Genomic DNA, 23,751 nt, shown 5'->3' with positions numbered 1-23,751 from the left:
CATGTGTTATTTTGCACACACTCCCCCTCTCTGCATCTTTCTGTCTCTGCTCACCCTCTTCTGAACCATCGTCATGTAGCCTGTTTCTTTGCCTCAGATTTCTGAAAACCTGAAATAAAAACTTTGCGGCAATCTTAATAGATGTATCCTAAAATGATACAAGCTTTCCTCTCTGTACAAGCGTGAGAAAGATCCTTCACTTTGCATCGGTGTCATCGAGTTGTTGAAATAAATAACTGTTTCCACTGATAATGATAACATTGAATGTGTTATTTGCCAGCCGGCTGGTTCTTGTTGGGCTGATATGTTTGCCTAAAGAGCTGCATGTAACTCGCTACTAGGAAGAACATGCAATCTCCACAGGGGTCTAAGTCATCCCACAGAGTTCAGAGTGTCTGTAGGTCTTCGCTGCTTCCTTTCACCTGACTGATGAATGAAATGAATTAGCTGGGTATTCCCCTAGCCTGATTGTCTAGATGTTAACTTAATGGGAAAAGGCACATATCCAAAGACTCCATGACTTAATAGATGGGAGTACTTTGACACCCCGGGGAAAGACACTAGACTGTGTTTGACGTGCTTCGCAACTCTGTTTCAGCAGACAGCTGTATGTAGCCTAATGCCCTTCCAGATGTAAGAATATGGCATTGATTAAGCATAGGAACCTTCCAAGGAAATAGTTTGACCCTGTCTTTGTGTATGTAACACTGTGTATAGTATAATCTAAAATATATCACACCAGTAGGGGATACATTGTGCATCAGTGATTTCGGCTATGTACAAAAATGGGGGAAAGTACCATTTGAGGAGATTTTTCCAGCTTGATTTTTGCAGTTAGCTACAGCAAATCAGGTTCCCGAACATCTGTAACTGCAGCCACTTTTAATCATGCCCTCTTTTGTATACCATAGGTTTGTTTGTATTTGACCATGCTTCCCATAAGTTTAAAAAGAAAATGTATGTAAAATATTTTGGCACACATTTGTGGTCTTTTCAAGCATAATGCTAATACGATCAAATCAACGTAACATTAACCCCATTTCAACAAACCAGTCTTATTTATTGAATGTAGGCCTGCGCTGAGCTTGGCATATACTACTGTATCATATGAAATCAAAGATTTCACGTAGTAGCTTTTGAATCATGTGATACAGTAGTATATGTCTTTTTCCACCTCAGTTCAAACTTCTGTTGAATGTATGCAATGGCTGTAATGTGTTCTGAGAGACAGTCCCGGAGGAGCTGCGTAGCCGCCTATGACACCAGTTTAGATTAAACATGCTGTAGGTCAAAGTAACACAGCTCGTTTCAGCTAATGTTTTCCAACTTATGCCTGAAATTAAGTTGAATGGCAAATCAAATGACTGGAAAATGTCATTAGGCTTGTTGTACCAAAGTATCATGGGTCCCGATCAGTAAATATTTGTGTCTTACATGGCAGAGACCGGAAACTAATGAAGCAAGTTATCCTTGTTTTGTACACAAAATACAAATATTAAACGTCTGAGCATATTCTTTCCAGTCCCAGCAGTGCGTAGTAGCAGGTCAGTAATGGCTAACAGAGCTCTAGGATTTCATTTTCTCTCTCGTACTTAAATAAAATGAACTAGCTGTCCCAAGATTTCACTTTTCCTTTGACCTTTGAGTTGACCTTAGAGTGATCTTTCAGTTGACCTTTGAGTGACCATCCACATCATGTTAATGTTATGAGAGGTTAAAGGTAAAAGGTGGGTGGTAGATGTGGGTTAGCTCACAGTCCCTGTGCTGCTGGGTGGTAGAGGTGGGTTAGCTCACAGTCCCTGTGCTGCTGGGTGGTAGAGGTGGGTTAGCTCACAGTCTCCTGGGCTGTTGGGTGGTAGAGGTGGGTTAGCTCACAGTCCCTGTGCTGCTGGGTGGTAGAGGTGGGTTAGCTCACAGTCCCTGTGCTGCTGGGTGGTAGAGGTGGGTTAGCTCACAGTCTCCTGGGCTGTTGGGTGGTAGAGGTGGGTTAGCTCACAGTCTCCTGGGCTGTTGGGTGGTAGAGGTGGGTTAGCTCACAGTCCCTGTGCTGCTGGGTGGTAGAGGTGGGTTAGCTCACAGTCTCCTGGGCTGTTGGGTGGTAGAGGTGGGTTAGCTCACAGTCTCCTGGGCTGTTGGGTGGTAGAGGTGGGTTAGCTCACAGTCTCCTGGGCTGTTGGGTGGTAGAGGTGGGTTAGCTCACAGTCTCCTGGGCTGTTGGGTGGTAGAGGTGGGTTAGCTCACAGTCCCTGTGCTGCTGGGTGGTAGAGGTGGGTTAGCTCACAGTCTCCTGGGCTGTTGGGTGGTAGAGGTGGGTTAGCTCACAGTCTCCTGGGCTGTTGGGTGGTAGAGGTGGGTTAGCTCACAGTCTCCTGGGCTGTTGGGTGGTAGAGGTGGGTTAGCTCACAGTCTCCTGGGCTGTTGGGTGGTAGAGGTGGGTTAGCTCACAGTCTCCTGGGCTGTTGGGTGGTAGAGGTGGGTTAGCTCACAGTCCCTGTGCTGCTGGGTGGTAGAGGTGGGTTAGCTCACAGTCCCTGGGCTGCTGGGTGGTAGAGGTGGGTTAGCTCACAGTCCCTGGGCTGCTGGGTGGTGCAGGTGGGTTAGCTCACAGTCCCTGGGCTGCTGGGTGGTAGAGGTGGGTTAGCTCACAGTCCCTGGGCTGCTGGGTGGTGCAGGTGGGTTAGCTCACAGTCCCTGGGCTGCTGAGTGGTAGAGGTGGGTTAGCTCACAGTCCCTGTGCTGCTGGGTGGTAGAGGTGGGTTAGCTCACAGTCTCCTGGGCTGTTGGGTGGTAGAGGTGGGTTAGCTCACAGTCCCTGTGCTGCTGGGTGGTAGAGGTGGGTTAGCTCACAGTCCCTGTGCTGCTGGGTGGTAGAGGTGGGTTAGCTCACAGTCTCCTGGGCTGTTGGGTGGTAGAGGTGGGTTAGCTCACAGTCCCTGTGCTGCTGGGTGGTAGAGGTGGGTTAGCTCACAGTCTCCTGGGCTGTTGGGTGGTAGAGGTGGGTTAGCTCACAGTCTCCTGGGCTGTTGGGTGGTAGAGGTGGGTTAGCTCACAGTCTCCTGGGCTGTTGGGTGGTAGAGGTGGGTTAGCTCACAGTCTCCTGGGCTGTTGGGTGGTAGAGGTGGGTTAGCTCACAGTCCCTGTGCTGCTGGGTGGTAGAGGTGGGTTAGCTCACAGTCTCCTGGGCTGTTGGGTGGTAGAGGTGGGTTAGCTCACAGTCTCCTGGGCTGTTGGGTGGTAGAGGTGGGTTAGCTCACAGTCTCCTGGGCTGTTGGGTGGTAGAGGTGGGTTAGCTCACAGTCTCCTGGGCTGTTGGGTGGTAGAGGTGGGTTAGCTCACAGTCTCCTGGGCTGTTGGGTGGTAGAGGTGGGTTAGCTCACAGTCCCTGTGCTGCTGGGTGGTAGAGGTGGGTTAGCTCACAGTCCCTGGGCTGCTGGGTGGTAGAGGTGGGTTAGCTCACAGTCCCTGGGCTGCTGGGTGGTGCAGGTGGGTTAGCTCACAGTCCCTGGGCTGCTGGGTGGTAGAGGTGGGTTAGCTCACAGTCCCTGGGCTGCTGGGTGGTGCAGGTGGGTTAGCTCACAGTCCCTGGGCTGCTGAGTGGTAGAGGTGGGTTAGCTCATAGTCCCTGGGCTGTTGGGTGGTGGAGGTGGGTTAGCTCACAGTCCCTGGGCTGCTGGGTGGTAGAGGTGGGTTAGCTCACAGTCCCTGGGCTGCTGGGTGGTAGAGGTGGGTTAGCTCACAGTCCCTGGGCTGCTGGGTGGTAGAGGTGGGTTAGCTCACAGTCCCTGGGCTGCTGGGTGGTAGAGGTGGGTTAGCTCATAGTCCCTGGGCTGTTGGGTGGTGGAGGTGGGTTAGCTCATAGTCCCTGGGCTGCTGGGTGGTGGAGGTGGGTTAGCTCATAGTCCCTGGGCTGCTGGGTGGTGTCGGTGGGTTAGCTCGCATTCTCCTGGGCGGTGTCGGTGGGTTAGCTCATAGTCCCTGGGCTGGTGGGTGGTGGGTTAGCTCACAGTCTCGTGGCTTGGAGGTTGAGCGAAGGCAATATGATAATGCTTAAGGTGCCTCATCAGAGAATTTGCATTTTTATTTGTGTTTTTATTTGTTTCGCATGCTTCCCATGTAATATATTTCCTACAAATGTCGTGCCATTTCAGTAAAATAAGGTATTGATTATTTTCCATGCTTCACTGTTAAATAGCAAATAAATAATTCCAAGGCTGGCAAATGTTGGCTGTTAATTGCTGGTACATGTTCCTGCTACCCTTTACTGTTGTATTTAATTCAGACTCCAGGTGATCTTTCACCACCATTTTGTGTAACAGTCTGTCTGGTTGGTTGTAGAGGGATAGCATTCATACTTCATAATCTGTCCCATTAAACCGCTTTCAGGCTCTATCATGACACCCACCTGAACTGCCCCAGAATGCCTAGGACCACAGACTACCTGGCAAGTCCCCTCATTTTCCTGCCATAAGCAATGCCAAGAGGAGAGAATGAAAATAATCAGAGTGTCTTCTCTGTTTGGTTTTAGTTAGATGTAATAACTTTGGTGTCTTGTCTGGAGGAACTTTGGTGTCTTGTCTGGAGGAACTTTGGTGTCTTGTCTGGAGGAACTTTGGTGTCTTGTATGGAGGAACTTTGGTGTCTTGTCTGCCTACTGAGCCCAACTCTCAAAGAAGGTCTCAGAGGATGCTTTTAGTGTTCTACATTGAAGCTCTGTGGGAACCCTTATGAGTTCTTCAAGGGGAAAATGTAAACTGATATTTTATAGTACTCATTTTAATTGTTTCTTAAAAAATTCAAAGATTCTTCAAAATATTATTTTAGGGGTTCCCCCGCAGTTTAAAATCAGGAAATACCCTAAAAGATCCATGGAGCTTTTCTTTCTCAAATGTATTATACTAGTTAGCTACTAACAGACCAGCACACTTTTCTTTCATCACTTGTGAAACAAAACAGACGACTGCTGGTCTTCTCATGACATCACTGTAGCAAGCCTAGCAACCTAGCAATGTTCATCATTATCACAAGGTAGAGTGAGCAGAGGCATCATTTGGACCAGGCTCTTGCTGAAAGGACAGATTCAGCTGTCCTTTTCACCCTATTCCGCTGCCCGCTCACAAATCCTCTGCTGGAAATAAGAAGGTGTATAATTAAATGAACAGGCCACTCTCTTCCAAATGCCTTGTGTGGGTGTTATTTTAGAGTGGTGAAATGTTGTCACCTTTTTATTTCTAAAAGGAAACCCTGTATTGAGTGGAGAGGACGTACTGGAGTTGAGGTGACACTGAGAAGGGTTTCTTCATTCCATGCAGGCAGGCTGGGAAAATGAATGGTCTTAGTTCACCTGTGCGCTGCGTGGCTTTAGTTTGCCTGTACTCAGACAGTACGAGCACCTTGACCACACTGCCAATGCCTTTTGCCATCTGTTACAAAACTGTTTGCTTTTAATGGTTCTACGCGTCTAAACATGTTGTGCTTTCGGAGAATCAGAGGCTAGTATAATCTCTTGAAGCCAGTTCAAAAAGCAATTAACTCCACAGCACCATCAGCTAGCGTTCTGCTTGGTCCTCAGCTATTAAAATTAGCCTCGCTCCTCCAGACAGACGAATCCTGGGCTTCAGTAATATCACACGTAATGTTGAAGAGCTTTGGGATGTAGCAGGAGTAGCCATGGATGCATCACATATTCTGTGCACTTCCTTTTACCAGGACCCATAGGACTTGTACAGTATATGGGGATCAGGTTTGGGCTCAATTCAGAGGGGAATGTGTCCCATCAATTCCAATTGAATTCTTGAATTTTAAATAAATGCGAATTTCAGTAGTGAGCAGGACACATTATTGTATTTTGGAACCAGACAAATTAAATTGTTGGCATATAAATATCTTTCAGTCAGAGTGAATGAGCCTGCTTTCCAGAGGAAAAACAATGTTTAGCATCAGGAGGTGTGTCTAGTCCTGTTCTACAGAATGACTGAGTGGAGGTTCTTTGAATTACACTGAATAAAATGATACGTCCTGTCTCTCAAATTCAAATTCTATATCATCTAGGGATTGAACAATTGCATTTCAATTTCAGCTAATGAGTTGAATGGGAGTTAATTCCAATATTCTAAATTGAGGCCGGACCTGATCGGGTATAAGACGTCACTACATTGCATGAAGCTTATGTGTCTACCATCCAGTAACTGCTTGTGTCAGGCTTTCTTTGACTCCCATTCAGAACAGAGGCCTGTTTGAGCACCACTGTTCCAGTGTTTTTTTTCCCCCTCCAAGGATCTCTGTCAGTGTGATAGTCAGGCCCTTGGCGACGTAGCGCTCTAATTACTAGGGTAATACAGTGACAGGTGAATGACCATCATACTGCTGATTATACAAAAATAAAAGGTATGCCGAATGACCTCTTTGGGATGAGGTTTGCAATGGCAGGACTTTTTATTGAGGCGGTTTCAATTAAATCACCAGCAGCCCTTCGGATGAACAATTGGCCAATAACAATCTCAGTTGAGACGAGGTCAACAGTTCAACCTGTCCAGTGGAACTGAGCTGAGGGTAATTCAGGATTTAAATTTTTTTTTTTTACGTTTAGCTAATGTTTTGCAAAGGTGTCTGATTTGGTGTATGCTTTCACTAATTGTCCCCATCTATTTTCTGGGAGCCAGGGGGGGGGGACTGCTATTAAGAGTCTGACAACAAACGGTGTCCACAATGGCCATGTTTGGCGCTGCAGTGAGGGGTGTTTCCTCCTCCTTCCGCCTGTGTATGCTGACCCCCCACACCATCGATGCTTAGTCTTTCATATTGATTTTGATTGGGCCCTGCAAGGGGGAACACTATTACCTGGCTCTGATTAGCTGAGTTTGGCGTTCATTTGCCGAACCCTTAAAGCAGTAAGGGATTGGTTGGGTTATTTTGCCGTGTGGTTGATTTTCTGCATCTTACATACAGAAACTTGGTAAATACAAAAGAATACGTGGTAATTATGGCCTTCTCATGAACACCCTGAAAGTACACTGTGATGAAGATTATTATTTCAGGGTAAATTACAAAATGTTACCTTTGTATTGTAGTCCTTTTGCAGATACTCTAATCCAGGGCAACTTGTAGGAGCAGTTATGTCCTTACTCAAGGTCGCATGGACCGATTTTTCAATTTGTCAGCTCAGGGATTTCAACAAGCAACATTTTTCCTGTTACTGACTCAGTGTTGGAACGAATACGCGTTTCCGTGCTAACCTACCTGAGAAGAAAGATTAATCCATTGCATGTCTGTTGCCTATGTCTTTGTTGTGAGTCTGACAACAATATCTGTTAGGGTTGTCCATGCTTCAAGGAATGCTTTTACACATCCTCCAAAAGGCCCCAGAGGCTGAATTACTTTTGTTTTTGGTTTACTTTATGTTTTTCTTTCATTCATCTTGCTACCTTAAGCTAACTGTTTAGCTTAAGTTTAACGATTTTTAAATGGACATACTGAAGTTTAACGACTTTTAAATGGGCATACTGTAGACCAGATTGAATTATATGTTGTAACATACTTTGAATATATCTTGATTTGGTCTAAATAGGCTTTTGGCAAATGGTGGGATAATTTCAGTGTGCTCTTCTTTAAAAGCCATTTCCCTAAAGTCAGACACTTCTCACAAGCCAACTAATTTTTTCACAGCTTCAGAAGTGTCTAGTTTGCATTCATCAACTTTTTTGTGGTTATCCATAGAGATATTCTCCAGATTTACACAGGGAATTGTTGATATTTATCATGTATATCATCTTATTTTGTATTTTACTGATAGAATGATGAAAAATTGCTCGAACAAGGTATGGTATTGCTCTAACAAGGTATGTTTTGGGATGTCTCAATGAAATGAAATGAAAGTATTCCGATGGACCTCATCCAGTTTTCGCATTATTATTTGTGAACTGTCAGGGTTTGCGGCTGGCCAAGCTAAGTAGTACAAGTCACTGGAGTCTGACATTGTGATCGACGTGGAATAAATGCATAAGATCATTCAGTGTGAGAATGACACCCCAGCGTGTGGTATGATAGAAAACTAAACAACAGTGGTTGTGCTGTGGTAATATTCCGTCATGACTAGTAAATGCATGGGTTAGCAGCAGCGGCCGTCACAGTTGGATCTTGCTTCAGAATACTAGTTAGAGCACAGCATGAGGAATATTATATGTTGGGGTTTGATCAATTCAAAGGGGAGAGGAAATGCATTCTGACTGCCAAATGAGTTTGAATGGTTGATAACATAAATGACTGTCAAGCAGTGAAAGGCAGGGGACAGGGAGCTGCTAGATTACTTTCCTTACCTCAGGCTCTTGCGGAGTCTCCCACTATAGGCCCAGTGTTACTTTTTCCACCCCCAACATGGGAGTCAAAGAAGTGGGGGTCTGCGCGGGAAGAAGATGAATCGTAAAAGAATGGTGCGCAGACATTTTGACAGTCCACACAGGACTACCGAAGCACAGGCTCAGATGTATTATTTAAATGCACTCTGTTTGGCCTGGGTGGTAAATAGATTGACTCTTTACGCTGTTCCTCTGGTGGTAAATAGAGTTGCCTGTTTATACTGTTCCTCTGGTGGTAAATAGAGTTGCCTGTTTATACTGTTCCTCTGGTGGTAAATAGAGTTGCCTGTTTATACTGTTCCTCTGTTGGTTAATAGAGTTGCCTGTTTATACTGTTCCTCTGGTGGTAAATAGAGTTGCCTGTTTATACTGTTCCTCTGGTGGTTAATAGAGTTGCCTGTTTATAGTGTTCCTCTAGTGGTAAATAGAGTTGCCTGTTTATACTGTTCCTCTGGTGGTAAATAGAGTTGCCTGTTTATACTGTTCCTCTGGTGGTAAATAGAGTTGCCCGTTTATACTGTTCCTCTGGTGGTAAATAGAGTTGCCTGTTTATACTGTTCCTCTGGTGGTAAATAGAGTTGCCCGTTTATACTGTTCCTCTGGTGGTAAATAGAGTTGCCTGTTTATACTGTTCCTCTGGTGGTTAATAGAGTTGCCTGTTTATACTGTTCCTCTGGTGGTAAATAAAGTTGCTTGTTTATGCTGTTCTTCTGGTGGTAAATAGCATTGTCTGTTTATGCTGTTCCTCTTGTGGTAAATAGAGTTGCCTGTTTATGCTGTTCTTCTGGTGGTAAATGGAGTTGCCTGTTCATGTTGATCCTCTGGTTTTCTGTATTATATTTCATACCACACACAACCCGGACATGGCACAGAAACAATCCACGTCCATGTTTTTGTCAATAAGTCTCAGTGTCAGAAGAGAGGAGTGTTTCTCCTCCCAGGCAGCTGTATCATCACCTCACTGAGTAGTCTAACCTCCCTTATCGCTCCCTATCAAGCCTGTCCACCAGGTCCCCTGGCTAGTGTTCTCAATTAAGGCAGCACTGCTGGAGCACTGGTAAAAATAATGGGGGTTCTTCTCTCCACTGTCTTTTGTTTGCTTTGTTTTTTATCCCGGGCACCTCTGAAAAAACCTGCCTTGTAACTTAAGGGGGTTATTTCGTATTTCGTATGTACCACGTATTCCATTTAGTAGACACTTTCACCCAAAGCTACTAAGTGATGCTTACTTACATGGTTATGTACGATTGGTTGAATCAAAGCCAGAATCCTGACGTTGGAAGCATCATGTTCTCCCGACATTTAACAATTTATTTATTCATCTTATCAACTCACATAAATGAACCTTAACAGTAGTTTTTAGGGCAGAGTCTGGAGGATCTCATCATTATCCAATATCTTTGGCTTTATCCATGTGTGTTCTGGCTCTGACCAAAATGTAGGTTGATAAATAGCCTAGTTGTTTGTGTATCTGACCAGTAACCAAATCAGTCTTTACAGAGAAGAATAACTGCTAAATTATTACTGCTGAAATACAAGTTTGATGTTTTTGGGACCAGTCACGTTGTCAGATCTATACTCATTGCCGATAAGAAACTCACGTCTGAGGCCTTGGTGATGCTTTAGCCAGCAACGAGGAGTTTAGGTAGTCGGACAGGAGCCTAACAGGACATCAGCATTGGTATTTATCTTACAAACCATATTTACTTGATGTGAATTATTATTCTTCGTGTGGCTTCTCAATGCTTCTCAATATATAAGGATGCCAACACAGTAATGCTTGCTTTTCAACAGGATGGAAACTGGGTTTTGTTTCATCATGTTAAATGAGGATATTTACAAAGCAAAAAAAAAAGAATGTTTTGCTTCCTCATTACACCAGACATTGGAAAGGAATTGGGAGAGGGGAGAAAGATTAGGAGGAGGAACAATTGATATCAATTAAGATGGATGCTATTTCTGCCGACTCCAGAAAATAATAAACGGTAATAGTGCGAAGTGTTAATAAACATGAATTGACTTGACCGCACTGTGTCTTAGGGGCAGTGTTCTCTGTGATCATTTCTTTTGTTTATTTCTTTTGTTTTCTTTTTGCTTCTCTAATTGCCCATTTTAGTTTGGGAGAGTTTCTGTGAAATTGTGTGTCTGCAGATCAGTTCACGTCTTATTTACCCTTCAGTCACACAGCCCTGCAATTGAACGTGTCACTTTTATTAAACTCCCTGACTGCCGAGAACTCCAGGCAAACTCCAGTTGAGTTTTCTGCATTTCCATCTCTTTGCCTTTTTCTTTACCTCCTCACTCAAACTTGCCCTCTTTGTCATCCAACGATGAAGCCGTGTTCCCCTTTGTGTGCTGCTGCTTGACTTTGACATCAAAGTTTTTACTTTGAAGAGACTGTGTTGTATTTCTAGTTCTTGTATCTAAAGAGAAGTCATTACATGGTCGGCCCATGCCCCTTCAATTCTAATCTGGACCTCCAAGCCACTTTCGTTTTTATTTTTACATTTTTCATTCTTACACTATAATCAGGAGCTGATTTAGTCCTGTGGCACCTGGTGCAATTAATTATCCAGTAGAAGCCCTAGATAGACCAGAACCAGCAGTAGACCAGACCTACGTAGAGTCACAGCAGAAGACTGGGCCACCGAGAGGTTGATGGGTCATAAATGGAACTAATGAGTACGACTGAGGAAAGTGCCCTTCTAAGCATCTATCAGCTGAGCATCCGCTGGCCTGAGTGAGGGCCGGGCTTGACTGTGTGCAATGCTTCGTTAATCAGAGAACTCATTAGAAATAAAGTGGAGGGAGGAAAACAAGGAACTAAGGAAACACTTTGCTCTGGCTTTGAGGGCTGGACGGCGGCCGTTTAGATGCAGCTGAATGACTAATTATCTCATTGTGCATAGTGGTCATGATCCATAATGAAAAGCTTTTCGTGCTCTTTGACAGGATGTCAGCTTTGCTCGATCGGACCTTTGACCTGTCATGACTCTTTTTCTTTTTTCTTTTTTTTTACCCAGAGATCAGGGCTTTACTAAAGAAATCTATCAGAACACCTCACCTTCTGTGTCCTCTTAATTATTTTAGTGTCAGACTTACTCACTGGCCCTTCCCTGATTCTGATGGATGCTAATGTCACCTGATTTCATTTAAAGAATAGAGTACACACACAAACCCCTTCGCTAACTCACTTGCTCACACACGCACATGAAGATACACACGCGCACACACACACACACACACACACACACATTTTTACGTTTTCTATACTCATGGGAACCAGAAAAAGCTTTACCTGTTTTACCTGTCTCCTAACCCTTTCCCCAAATAACCTCCAATCAAATTCAAAATAGGCATGTATTTTTCCAAAAACAATATTTCTCAGTTTTAACATTTGATATTTTGTCTTTGAACTGTTTTCTATGAAATATTGGGTTAAATCATTGCATTCTGTTTTTATTTGCCTTTTATGCAGTGTCCCAACTTTTTTTGGGAAATGGGATTGTAGCTGTCAGTCTGTAAAACCAGCATTACATGCACATACATTTTAGGAATGTCTATTCTTGTTGAAAAACACAAAATCCCCTTTTACCTTAACTTAGACCTAAACATAACCCCAAAACCCACTGTTAACCCTTACTTTTCCTTACTTCTCCTAACTTTAACCTGAACACCCATTCTAACTTTTCCCCTAAACCTAGCCCATAAACTGACAATAAACACTTTTTTTTGTATGGGTTTGTGGTCCCGACCAGGATAGGAATCTTTTGTTTAACTATGCTTCTGGGAACTTAATCATTAATCCATTTAAATATCCTATTATCCCAAACCCTGACCTTAAACGAACCCCAAAACCTAACCTTAAAACTGAACATAAACCTAACACCTAAACCTAACCTTAAAACTGAACATAAACCTAACACCTAAACCTAACCTTTACCCTTATTGTAACACAACTTGTGATGTTTACCCTACACATAACCCCTAAACCTCAAAATAGTAGTTTTTCTCATAGGGACCTCATAGGGGATCTCATAGGGGATTTATCCTTGTTTTAATGTCCTTGCATACACACACACACACACACACACCCTTGGATAATTGAAATCAATTCTTAGAAGTAAGTTAAATTAAAGCAATTAATTGCAAATGTGTTTTGTCCTTGTGCTAAAAAAGAACCTTAAGGTTACAGAACACTGTTAAATAAAATTGTGCTTATGTTAAAATAATTGTTATGCCATCCTGTTGCCTCAGAAGATATCACATTTACATGCTGTGCCACACAATTCAAAAAAAGGAGCTAGTAAATTGATGATTTCATGATAACGCAGTTGATTGGTTGATATACTGATTAGGCTGCCAGAGAAAGTTAACATTTCAGTCAAGATATGTCCTGTTTTTTTTCCCCATCCCTAAAAAGCTATGATTTCATTGAACCTTCATCACGTACCTTCATATCTGAGCAATTTCAGTTTTATCCTGGGGGGTCATGCAGACTCTTGGCAGGTTGTTATCCACGGAACGCCCGAACTGCAGGGCTGCTCTATATGATCTCCGCCAACCATAGGACCATGTCTGGAATTTATCGCTTGTCCTTGTGAAACAGTCCTTCCGGCAGGCATTCCAAAAATACACAACGCTGAGCAATTTTTCCCCCGTGCCCTGAGGCTGTCTATCCCAACTATCTCGTCTTCCCAGGCTAGCAGACCCCTTTCAATAGGCATTGGTAAGGAAACGCTGGGGACGACCGTGTCAAGGCCTCTCCAACAGTTCAGCCTCAGCGTGGTTGACCTAAACCTGCAACATCTGCTTGTCAAGGATACAGTATCCTCGCTTCCTCTCCTACCAAAATGGGATGTGAAGACCCCGCTCAGGCGTCTCCATTCAGCCTTGCCGTGTTCGGTTGATGCCAGCGGGTTGTGTTGCAGCTTTGTCTGGGCCAGACAGGGCAGATTAAAGAGATGGTGATTCGTGTTTTTCTCCCAAGTTCGTCCCGGGTCCTTCTGCAACGTAAACAGCGTCGTGTCCGTGGGACCACAGATCCTTTCAGCAAACATTACCAAGTTGCTCGGATTATCTGTATGTAAGAAGGAAATGTTATTTAAATGTAAATGAGTTTTCTCTTCTTTTTTGGGGGAGGTTGCTCTGTTCGGGTCGATTTTTGTGATCCAGCTACACGTTGTTAGCTCATTATGTTACGGCAAAAATGAGATCCTTCCCATTATCCTGCATTGGGATGAATACAGTGTCGTTCCTCGTGAATCATGAACAATATTGAATGTCAGCATGGAGCAGCGGAATACCTCCATAGTGTTAAACTCAAACATGTATGTGCACCATCGTTTTTTAGAATAACGGTATGTGTGATGTTGAATGGATCCACATCAGCCATGCTTTAAATCCATGTAGTATATTCTCACAATGGATCCTAGCCTTACTGAACCAGTTAATCTTCTCCTATTTGTGTTCAAACATAAAAATGCAAAGACATTATTTCCCGGTACTATTGTTTTGACTGCCTGCCAGTGAAATGTGATAGATTTGTTCATCCTAAATTATATGTATTCTCCTTTCCTTATTACATATAATCCACCTGTACTAGATCTTAGGGTGCGTGTTGACTGCTCCTTTAGACTGCTTATCAGCTTCCTCACAGGCTCACACATTTGAATTTCAAACAAGGCAATTGGACGAATGTGTGTGCCTTGTTGAGTTCTAGTACCTGGCCTTTTCCCTTGCTCCTCCACCCACTATCTCTCCCTCCCTCTCTCTCTCTCTCTCCCTCTCTCTCTCTCTCTCTCCCTCTCTATCTCTCTCTCTCTTTCTCCCACTCTCATTCTGTCTTTTCAGCCTGCACTGGCTTCACATTCAGTAAAGTTAAAGATCATGGGAACACAGACTTATAAAATATAGAGTTTTCATTACAGTGTATTGTGATACATACCACTCTGCTCTGGTTAATATTACACCAAATCAATATTGTCACTATAAGATAGGCCTCTAACTGCCTGCTTGGAAATTGTTGGTCTGAGGTGAGGTTGGGTACTGCTGGGAGAGACTTCCATTCTTCAGATTGACTGCAAATAAATACAGTAGTTATCATCCTTTCACCTCATACAGTATCACTCAAAAGATGACCAAGATAAAAAGCAGTGCCCTCTCTAATGTTTAGCTCTTGCCGACCTGGAGTAATTGGTGAGGGGTGAGTATTTATCACTCTCCTACTCGCAGCAATTTGTGGTGACGCTCTTCATGTTTGGATGTGTGGATCACTGCAGCGCACAGGACCAGGCCTTGTATTTCAGCACTAACAGCCTCACTGTACCTGCTGTTGCTCAACAACCGTGCCATTATCAGCCACGGCCATGGAAGGAAGTGGTCATCGTAATGGGTGGAAGTGCAGGCAAGAACGTGTATGGAAAGTGACGGCAGAGTAGGCTTGTCCCAGGGGCTGTAAGACCCCTCAGAAGCCAATCCATTAATTGTCAGTGACTTGGATGCAGCGAGTATAACGACTGCTGTGTTCTGACTGGCTGGGCACCATGACTTAACATGTACAAACATTTCACATCCAATCCGCTGTAGTGTCACTTGTCGGGTCGCATGTCTGACGCAGTCTGAAAGGGTTGTGTGTGTAAATACAACACTGGAGTTGGCCGCGTCTTCACAGCGGCCAGATGAATACCCCCTCAAAAAATGTATTTATACGACACAAGGACACACGCAGGCATGAACTGAGCTGCTGTAGTTCAGGGAGATCTCTGGCCAAGCAGAATCTGACCGTACTGCGTAGTCTGGCTTCAGGCATTTTTTGTATTTTGCATTTGTAAGAAAGTAGAATTTTTTCAACAACAAAAAAAATCTGTTTTCTGTTCTTACTGTAAATAGAGTTGAGGAATGAAAGGGGATCCAAATTAGCAGTTCATCTTTATTTATTTTCTTCAGATTCTCAGATACCTGAAGAGTATTGTGAAGCTTGTTTAATTTCAAATGCATAACTGAAATAGGACTTTTTTCCAGTGTATTAGGCTACAATATATTCTACCAGCCTCACTGTTACATTGCAGGGTATGTGTACTCTCTTAGATCTCTCATAATAGTTTCCATGTGAGAAAATGTAGCAGCAAATTGTTTTCCAGCTTTATCCAGAGAAAACCCTGCTCTGACTCTGTTAATTGAAAATCTTTGTTCGGTACAGGAGATCATGAGGAGGAGAATCACATCCACCCCCTCCCTGAATACAATTTCTCCAGTGCTAGCGGTAACTGTGTGGATAATTGATATGATACCAGAGTGACACATACAGCATTTCATTTCCCCGGTGGGAATAGTGAGAATTAGGTTTTTCAGCGGTCCCCAGGGGAGAGGCAGTCGCAGGCAACGCTCTCCTTTATTATTATCTTTCCGAATAGGAGTTTTTCTCCTTTTTTTTTCTCCCTCCCTCTCCTGAAGAAGTGATTTATTGGTACTTGTCTGAGGAGAATATAAGGTGAAAAATAATCAAGTTTCGGATGGCCTAGGAGGTTAGTCTGAATGGAGGTGAGCCGGGGCATTGGAAATGGCTTACATAGAAAATAGACGGCAAATACATCTACTGCAGGAAAATTGTGTCCTCATAGTAACCACTGTCAGTGGTCATACAATGACTCTGGTCTCCTCCTCAACCTGCACTCCGCACGTTGGAGATAAACAGGGCTGTTTAAAAGGCAGAAAAAACACGGATATCTGAAATAATTATCACATCGTGTTTGCGTTATATAGTTCATGGTTAGTGAACAGTAAGATATTAAAAACTGTGGGCAGGCTACGTGGTCAAATATGACCCAAGCAGCACCAGGAATAGGCAACCCTAATGGAGCTCTCCAGTCATGTTGGGACCAGGAACAGGCAGTCTCTATCGGCAAGTGGAAAATGCCTGGCTGGAGATTAGTATTCTAGAAAGGACTATATGTGGACAGTGGACTATAAAGAAAGAGGCTGTTTTACAGTGGACCTTCTGAATGATATATACTAGTTGATATACACATTAAATGAGATGCAATAGTTCAACCTTTGCATAAATAGCAACAACAGCATAGCACAGTAGCTGGTTATAGCGGTAAGGCATTACCCAGAGGACTTTGCATTTTAGCTTTCATCCCAAACTGCCTTAAATCTGGTGCATTATAATTTGCGGTGCTGTTTATTTGCAGTAAAACAAAGGCTTTTTTTTGCTGTCTCCTCAGTTTCTTGGAAATCCATTAAGAACGTAATGTCAATGAGAGGAATATTTTTGGCTTGACAGCAGAAAAAAACATATGATGATTGTGACAGTTTACTGTACTCCTGAATTTCAAGCTGAAATAGTCAGGCAGGGCAGGTTAGCTTTTCCAAACCTTTGAATGAGAGTTACCCATATATATTTACTGCCTCAGTATTTTGTGGATTTCTATTGATTCCTGCCTTTATTTATTTTTGTTGTTCTTTGATCAATATTTTAGTAGATATTTTCAGATAGAGCGGCAATAATGAGTAGATGGTAAGAAATATTCCGACTGTTCCAACTTGCTGGGGTGAACCACTGGTCACTTAAGGGAGTAAATAAGAACTAACAAATTTGGATGCCAAGGAGCAAGGCCATAATGTGAGTTCCAACATCCCAGACTTCAAATAAGACCATGAAAAAAACAACACCGCTTTGATGGGGTGTGTTAAACCCATGCAAATGATCACATTTCCTATTATGTCTGGGAAAGAGGGGTCTAAATGATTGGCTAATTTCAGCTTAGTAATTAACAGATGGCAGTACCCATTATAAATTCATCAGTGAAGCCAAACTCATTTGGCAGCTGTAACTGGTTTACAGGTGTTAACGGCATCTCCGCTATGGCATCAAACATCTTGGAACAGTCTATGTGTACTAATGGGAGTGTGTAGTTGTTTCAGGTTGAAGGGGAACGGGATAATTCAAGAGCTCTATTTAGCCTCAGGAAAAGACTTGCTGCAGCACCTTGGAGGAGTTCACAACTTTTTGTAGCATGTTATATCTGGGAATAGGCACGGACACAGACATACGTACATGCGTTTTATTCATTGTGCCAGAGATATCGGTCTCATTGGCACCTGCCTCAGGACTAATCCATCAGAACAAAAGAGTGTGTTGCATTTTAAGAATGCAGGTGTATGCGAGACCAATTGAACATGACATTCATTTTAAAGTTCCACCTTTTTATATTTAAATAGACTGCAAAATAGGCTGCAATTACCCAAAATGTCTCTTCCATTCTAGGAACCATATGCTCTTTCTAGCTCTCTCTCTGCCTATATGCAGCAGTTCTGTGAGGCATGTATTTTGTTGAACAAGCCAACATATTCTCCTACATTAAATTAGAACTGATTTGTATCCACAAGTTAATACAGTAGGTGAAGTTGGGGTTCAATGCTTTTGTATTTAATCCTTTTAATTTCTGCAAATGTCTGCGAGAGACATGTTGTGAGACAATGTCATCATAAAACCCCCAAAATGTGCATTGTTTTAGGCCACAGGATTAAAACAAATTCACTTTATAATGACACGGGGTAAAGAAAACGTTTTGTAGTTATGTTTTGTAAGTTCTGGCCAGGCCTATTTTCTAGCATTCTAGTGTTTTGAAGAGGCAGACCTTTAAAAATGCAGAAATACTTTTAAAAGTCATGCATGCGCACACACACACACACAGGCTTTGAGTGGCGAATTTCACAAACAGCTCTCTCTTAAAATATGTATTTCCTCTGCCAATGAGAAGAGGGTGATAAACTCCTGCTAAAGAGTTTGCAGAAATTACCTCTCCTTTCCGCAGTTGATATTGATGTGTTTTTTCTGGGGGGCGGGGGGGGGGGGGCTGTATATTTCTCTCTGTTAAGTAATGTACGCGCCATTAGCTAGATGTAATGTCTTAGCCACCAGAGGGTTATGGAGCAAGGCACATTAGAAAGCCCCTAGTGTCTACTACATCCCAGTGTTCGCCTCCACATTCACTGGTCCATAGGGAGCTACATGAGCAGCTAAAAATGCAATTAAAAATAAATGATATTGGATTCACCCCCATCCACGTCAGTGATGTGTGCTAGGAAAGCAGCGTTGGCCGAGCTTCACTGTGGAGTGGCTCGTGTCCGCGGTTGTTTGATGGGAAATTGAATGATGGGAAATGTGTAGGCAGCTGGCTGTCGATTCGCCCGCCTCATCCCAGGAAGGTCTACATCAATAGGGTCGCCCCCGGAGAGTGCCAAGTGGTTCGGGGGCCTAGCCTAATGGAGAGGTAAATGAAGTAAACACGCGCCGTTGTTATAATTATTGTTATCGCCTTTATTTCAAAGGCCAGCTTTGCCCCAAGTTGAATTCACAACCAGCCTTTTTCAATTCTCCTTTCTTTCTCTGGCTCCTTCTGTCTCTGCATCTCTCCCTTTCCCCATCTTGCCACGAGTGAAGAAACTGCTGAGCAGACAAGTGTTGAGAGGCACTTCAAAATTGCATTCGCATTTAGCTTCCTGAACTGACATTTCTAATCAATTAGGTGAAATGCCTCCTATTACTCATCCCACCGTATTGACTTTCAAGAGCACAGGTGGATGGACGGAGTAATTTCCACTGGAGTTTATTCATATTGAAACATATCGCTGTCCTCCCAGCTAACCGGTGACGCAACTGATAGTGACTGTCAGATCTTGATTTAAAACCAGATTATTGTTTAGAGGATCTAAGAGGTTTAAGGACACTCTGCTCAGCCACAGCTGTCTGAGAGATGGAAAACAAATCTCTACGGAGGGACAAAAGATCAGCCACAAAAAGCTGAACACTGCATAGATTCCCAGAATGCCCAGCTTTATTGGGGAAGTATACTCCATTTGCCCTGTTCCTTTGCAGGCCGTCCTTACTTCTCCTTGAGTAGGGGAAGAGCTTCACCCGCAGCAGTGAGGAGAGCATGTCAGCCATATATCGTATCATTTGTGTAGTGTGAAGGCCATTTGCTGTATAGAATCTCTATTGAAATATTCTGTGTCCTTTGAAAGGGCCCATTTTTTCTATACAGGCTTTTGTGCGCTTTGTGGTGAGGTCTGGTCGGAATACCAATTCTGTCCTTCATGCTCATCTTGACAGCCCAATGCCTGTCTATTGTTGTCTTTTCAGCTACATCTTTGTGACCATCCACGGCCAGGCAGCAACGTTTATAGGGAAGTGTTTGATCTAGAACCTCTAGTGCTTTTTACCCTCTCTGCAGTGCTACCACCTTCATCAAATCATCCAATTTCTACAAAACACCTGTGCGCGACGCTCTCCCTGCCAGGTTGGTCAAAGTGCAAAACCTTCTACAAAGTGTAGCAGCTCAATTTGATTTACACAAGCTACAATTTGTCTGCCTAATCCCCAATTACATTCTCTTTGGGCTGTTTCATTAACTTATTCCCCTTCTTGTGGTGATAAAAGGGTGACAGACAAGAAGCGTTGCAAAGCAGCAACTCAGTGCAAGCCACAGCCGTCTCCTTGACTCACGTTATTGCCATTCTGGGAGATAAAGGAGTCGTTCTGCTCCAAAAGGTTTAGCTGCCGATTTCATATATGAAAGCCGGCGGAGCCTGGGAGAGATAGCAGTGTTCCACTGTGACCGGTCGACTGTGAGTGACAGTCAGAAGGTGGGGATGCAGTGGAGAAGCAATCTGTGAGCAAACAGGAGTCTCCTGGTGCAATTAAAGATCTAATCCACCAGTTCTGCCCGCATACAGTAGAAACGGGGGTATTCTTATTGTATATGAGAATGACAACAACTGTTGTGGGGTCCATGGGTTTTTGGTGTTGGAATGACAGCAACTGTTGTGGGGTCCATGGGTTTTTGGTGTTGGAATGACAGCAACTGTTGTGGGGTCCATGGGTTTTTGGTGTTGGAATGACAGCAACTGTTGTGGGGTCCATGGGTTTTTGGTGTTGGAATGACAGCAACTGTTGTGGGGTCAATGGGTTTTTGGTGTTGGAATGACAGCAACTGTTATGGGGTTGATTGATATTGTTTTTTTCACCTTTTTACATGCTTCAATTATTATACTGTAAAACAAAACCAAAAGATAAAGTGGATCAGATGGCGTCACAGTCCAGGTATGCCCAGCTACCACACAAGTGTGGTGCATTTGCTCTTTACATACGATATATGGTGGACATCAGTCATGGTTAGAGTCTGGTTGGCACCGTCACAGTCCAAACCCCCAGCGTGTAATCTGTTTGGACCAGCTAGACGTCAGTGGTGCCATAACGCATCCCCTTTGTCATTTAGCCCAAAGGGCGACGTATTCTTATGCTCTCATCATAGTCCTGCTAATCTGATTGCCAAACAGATAATGGAACCAAGATGCAGAAAAGGAGTGAAAATCTGAAATCAATTCGGGATATTCAATAAGGTTTCTTTACCAGGAGTCCACTTGCTTCTTATTGGATTGTGATTGATTGCTGTTCTGCTGATGCACTTAATCGGGTACTTCAGACAAGCTTTTGAATCGTGTAAGCACTCTGTAGAGCAATATTTACCTCTGTGTATGCAAATGTTGCTTTTTCCCTCGGATGAACGCAGTGGAGATAAATAATGCATTGTCGCTCGCCACAAAGAGCAAGCCTGTGCAAACAATGGGTTTTGTTTTCAACATCAATGGTTGATTTGTTACAGCAATTAAAGATCCAGGGACGACGCCACGGTGCCCTGATTGCCGGGCCAGATCGCAAATGGCCTTGTTCCAGGCTCCTGGACCCCTCGCTCCTTTCTCTCCCATTGGTCCTCCCCCTCACCCCTTCCAGCCAGTGAGCTGCAGATAAAGGAAGGGTAACACAGACAGGGTCGGAGGGGAGATGTGTGTTTGAGTTGTGGGGGTTAAATGTGGGCCTGGCCTGCTTAGCATGGTGATCCACCCGTCCTGTCCTGTTAGGAGAGGCTGCAGCCCTTAACTGTCCTAAATAAGAGTACCGGCCACCTTCCTAATCACTGTGACACCTGGCCTCTCCCAGGACCGTAGATCTCCTTTTGATTTAAGCTTTGGAAAATGCCCCGGGATTTTAGCATCTAAGACTGCCGCAATCGATGGAATTTATTAAAGGGCGGTTGTGGTGGGGGGTGGTGGGGGGGGTTCTGTAATCTGTAAAGTTTACGCGGGACTTCACAGCTATTGATCAGCTCTGAAAGGTACACGCGTTGTTAATCACGAGTCCGGGTGATAGAATAAACAGCGCCGAGAGAGAGACGGCGTGGGTGAGGTGGTGGGGGGTGCGGGTAATTGTCTACCGTCCAAATGTTATTGCTTCTTTGGGTGTACTCGTGTGCTAAAGGTTGATGAGGTATGGGGCGTCAGAAGGAAGGTATTACTGCCTACAGGCTATATAGCCTGGTTGTCGTTTAAATTGTTGGAGGATGTCGGGGAATTCATCCTACCCTGTTCTTCCCCTCGCTCTTTTTGCTCCTGACTCCCAAAATAGAGTGAGCCGGCTTTACAGGTCATCACGTGGTTGGGTACCAACTAGCAGGTTGACTAGCGTACGAGTGACTTGTCTTGTCACTTACTTTCTCTTGTTAAGAGCATGTCTCAGGCTGATTGGTGAATAATTGCTCATGTTTTATGTGTTGTCCTGACATGGATAAATTGTGGTAAAGATGTTAGGACTGGTTGTATCTTGGGCTATGTGTGTCCAATTGTGAATAAAATGTCGTCTGGACCTGTCATGATGGCTGAATTTACTGATGCTTGTGTTAGAATGGCCCCTCTTTCTCTCTCTCTCTTTCTCTCTCTCGCTCTCTCTCTCTCTGTGTCACTGCAGGCTTCTTATTCTCTATTATCAGGAAGATGAGCCTTTGAAATGATTTGCCCTTGACCACACTTACAAACAGTATTATTATGGGGGGAAATTGCTCTGACTTGACTCGGTCCATTCATTTCCAGCATGCCTCCCTAGGACATGTCGAGATTTAATGCTTATTTTTTATTTATTTTTTCTTTGCCTCGCAAAAATATGCCAGAATGGCATGCTGTCACTAGCTCGCCAGAATGTTGTGAGCCTTTCTCTGTGAGTGACAGCCAGATAATGACTTGTTAAAGGTAAAACAGACCTATGGGAGATGAGTGTCCCTGTACTCAGTCTTTTTCCACCCTTCTCTTTTTTCCCCTCCCTTGCCTTTGTTCCTGCAATTATCTCTGAATAAGTGTAAATTGTCTCTACACAGAAAGGGTCTTGTATCGAACAATCCTGTCACTGGCTGAGGAAGCCAAGAGAGGGAGAAATGTAATTTCAGTTTGCCGTCTCTCGTGGTATTTATTAAATGCCTGCACTGTCAGGAGTAGAAAGAGGAGGTCAACCAGTTGCGCCCCGTGGCTTCCTCTCTTTTACAGTCAACCTGGGGACTCTCCAACGCCCTCTTCAACCCCCTGACCGCTGATCTCCCACAGCCACTCTGGCCACTACATTAGTAATTACAAAGGTTTTTTTTCCTCACGCAAGGTCACAGGTGGCGCCACTCCAAATGAAACACTGGGTAGCAGTGGTGGGGGCATTAGATTTAATTATATTTTGGAATTGACTTCCATCAACATGTGCTATTTCAAGACAATACACCCTGATACAGTCAATATGAATGTATCAAGCAAATAAGAATGGATAAAGATAAGTTGTGAAGACCCAATGACTCAACTAGCAATTTAAATTAGTCCCATGTGGTCCTGATAGCACAGAAAAAAGGGGCAACGCCCACAGTCTTTATTCAGAACCTTTCATTTTAATGAGACAGTTCCAATACTGGTCGTGTTGCTGGCATCAAATTCAAAATGGGCATGTTTTTTTCACGAAAACAATAACGTTTCTCGGTGTCAACATTTGATATGTTGTCTTTGTAATATTTTCAATTAAATAATGTATAGTGATAAATGTTTTTCTTAGCATTTTCTGCAGCGTCCCAACTTTTCTGGGAAAAAATCTAATCTGAGATAAAAAGAGAACTGTTTTCTGAGGCTTATGATGTCGTTTTGTATGTCCGGAACCAGGCCTGAGGGGGAGGGTTTCCTGCCATGCCAAGAGCCAGCAGGTTTCACACATAGACCCCTGTAGGTTGGCCATGTCGCAACCAACAACCCGTTACTCAACTAATGACAGTTACGGAGTGCCCAGTGCATCAGGCCTGGCTGATGAGGAAGGCTTTGCAGAGACTGAACCCCCCGCTACATCTAAATGTCAGGTCATGCACTTTAACCACAACAAGACCGGTGTCTGGAACACATCTGTCAATCGAGGACAAATTGAATACACCATAACCCTGCCCTGCTGAGACAATGAAAGCTGCCCAGGCGAGACAATGAAAACAAACCTGGTGAGACAATGATTACAGACCTGGTGAGACAATGAACACAGACCTGGTAG

At 43.8% G+C, this 23,751-nt stretch overlaps 1 protein-coding gene across 23 annotated transcripts in view; it reads left to right on the top strand.

The window, feature by feature from the left end:
• The window catches only part of ptprk (protein tyrosine phosphatase receptor type K), a 139,308-nt gene that overhangs the window by 78,266 nt on the left and 37,291 nt on the right, over positions 1 to 23,751 (top strand). The gene's annotated exons all lie outside the window — the stretch shown is intronic.

Source organism: Esox lucius, chromosome 18 (assembly GCF_011004845.1).
Source record: "Esox lucius isolate fEsoLuc1 chromosome 18, fEsoLuc1.pri, whole genome shotgun sequence".
NCBI lineage: Eukaryota > Metazoa > Chordata > Actinopteri > Esociformes > Esocidae > Esox > Esox lucius.
Note: the sequence above shows the minus strand (reverse complement) of the source record. Positions and strands in the feature narration are given on the sequence as shown.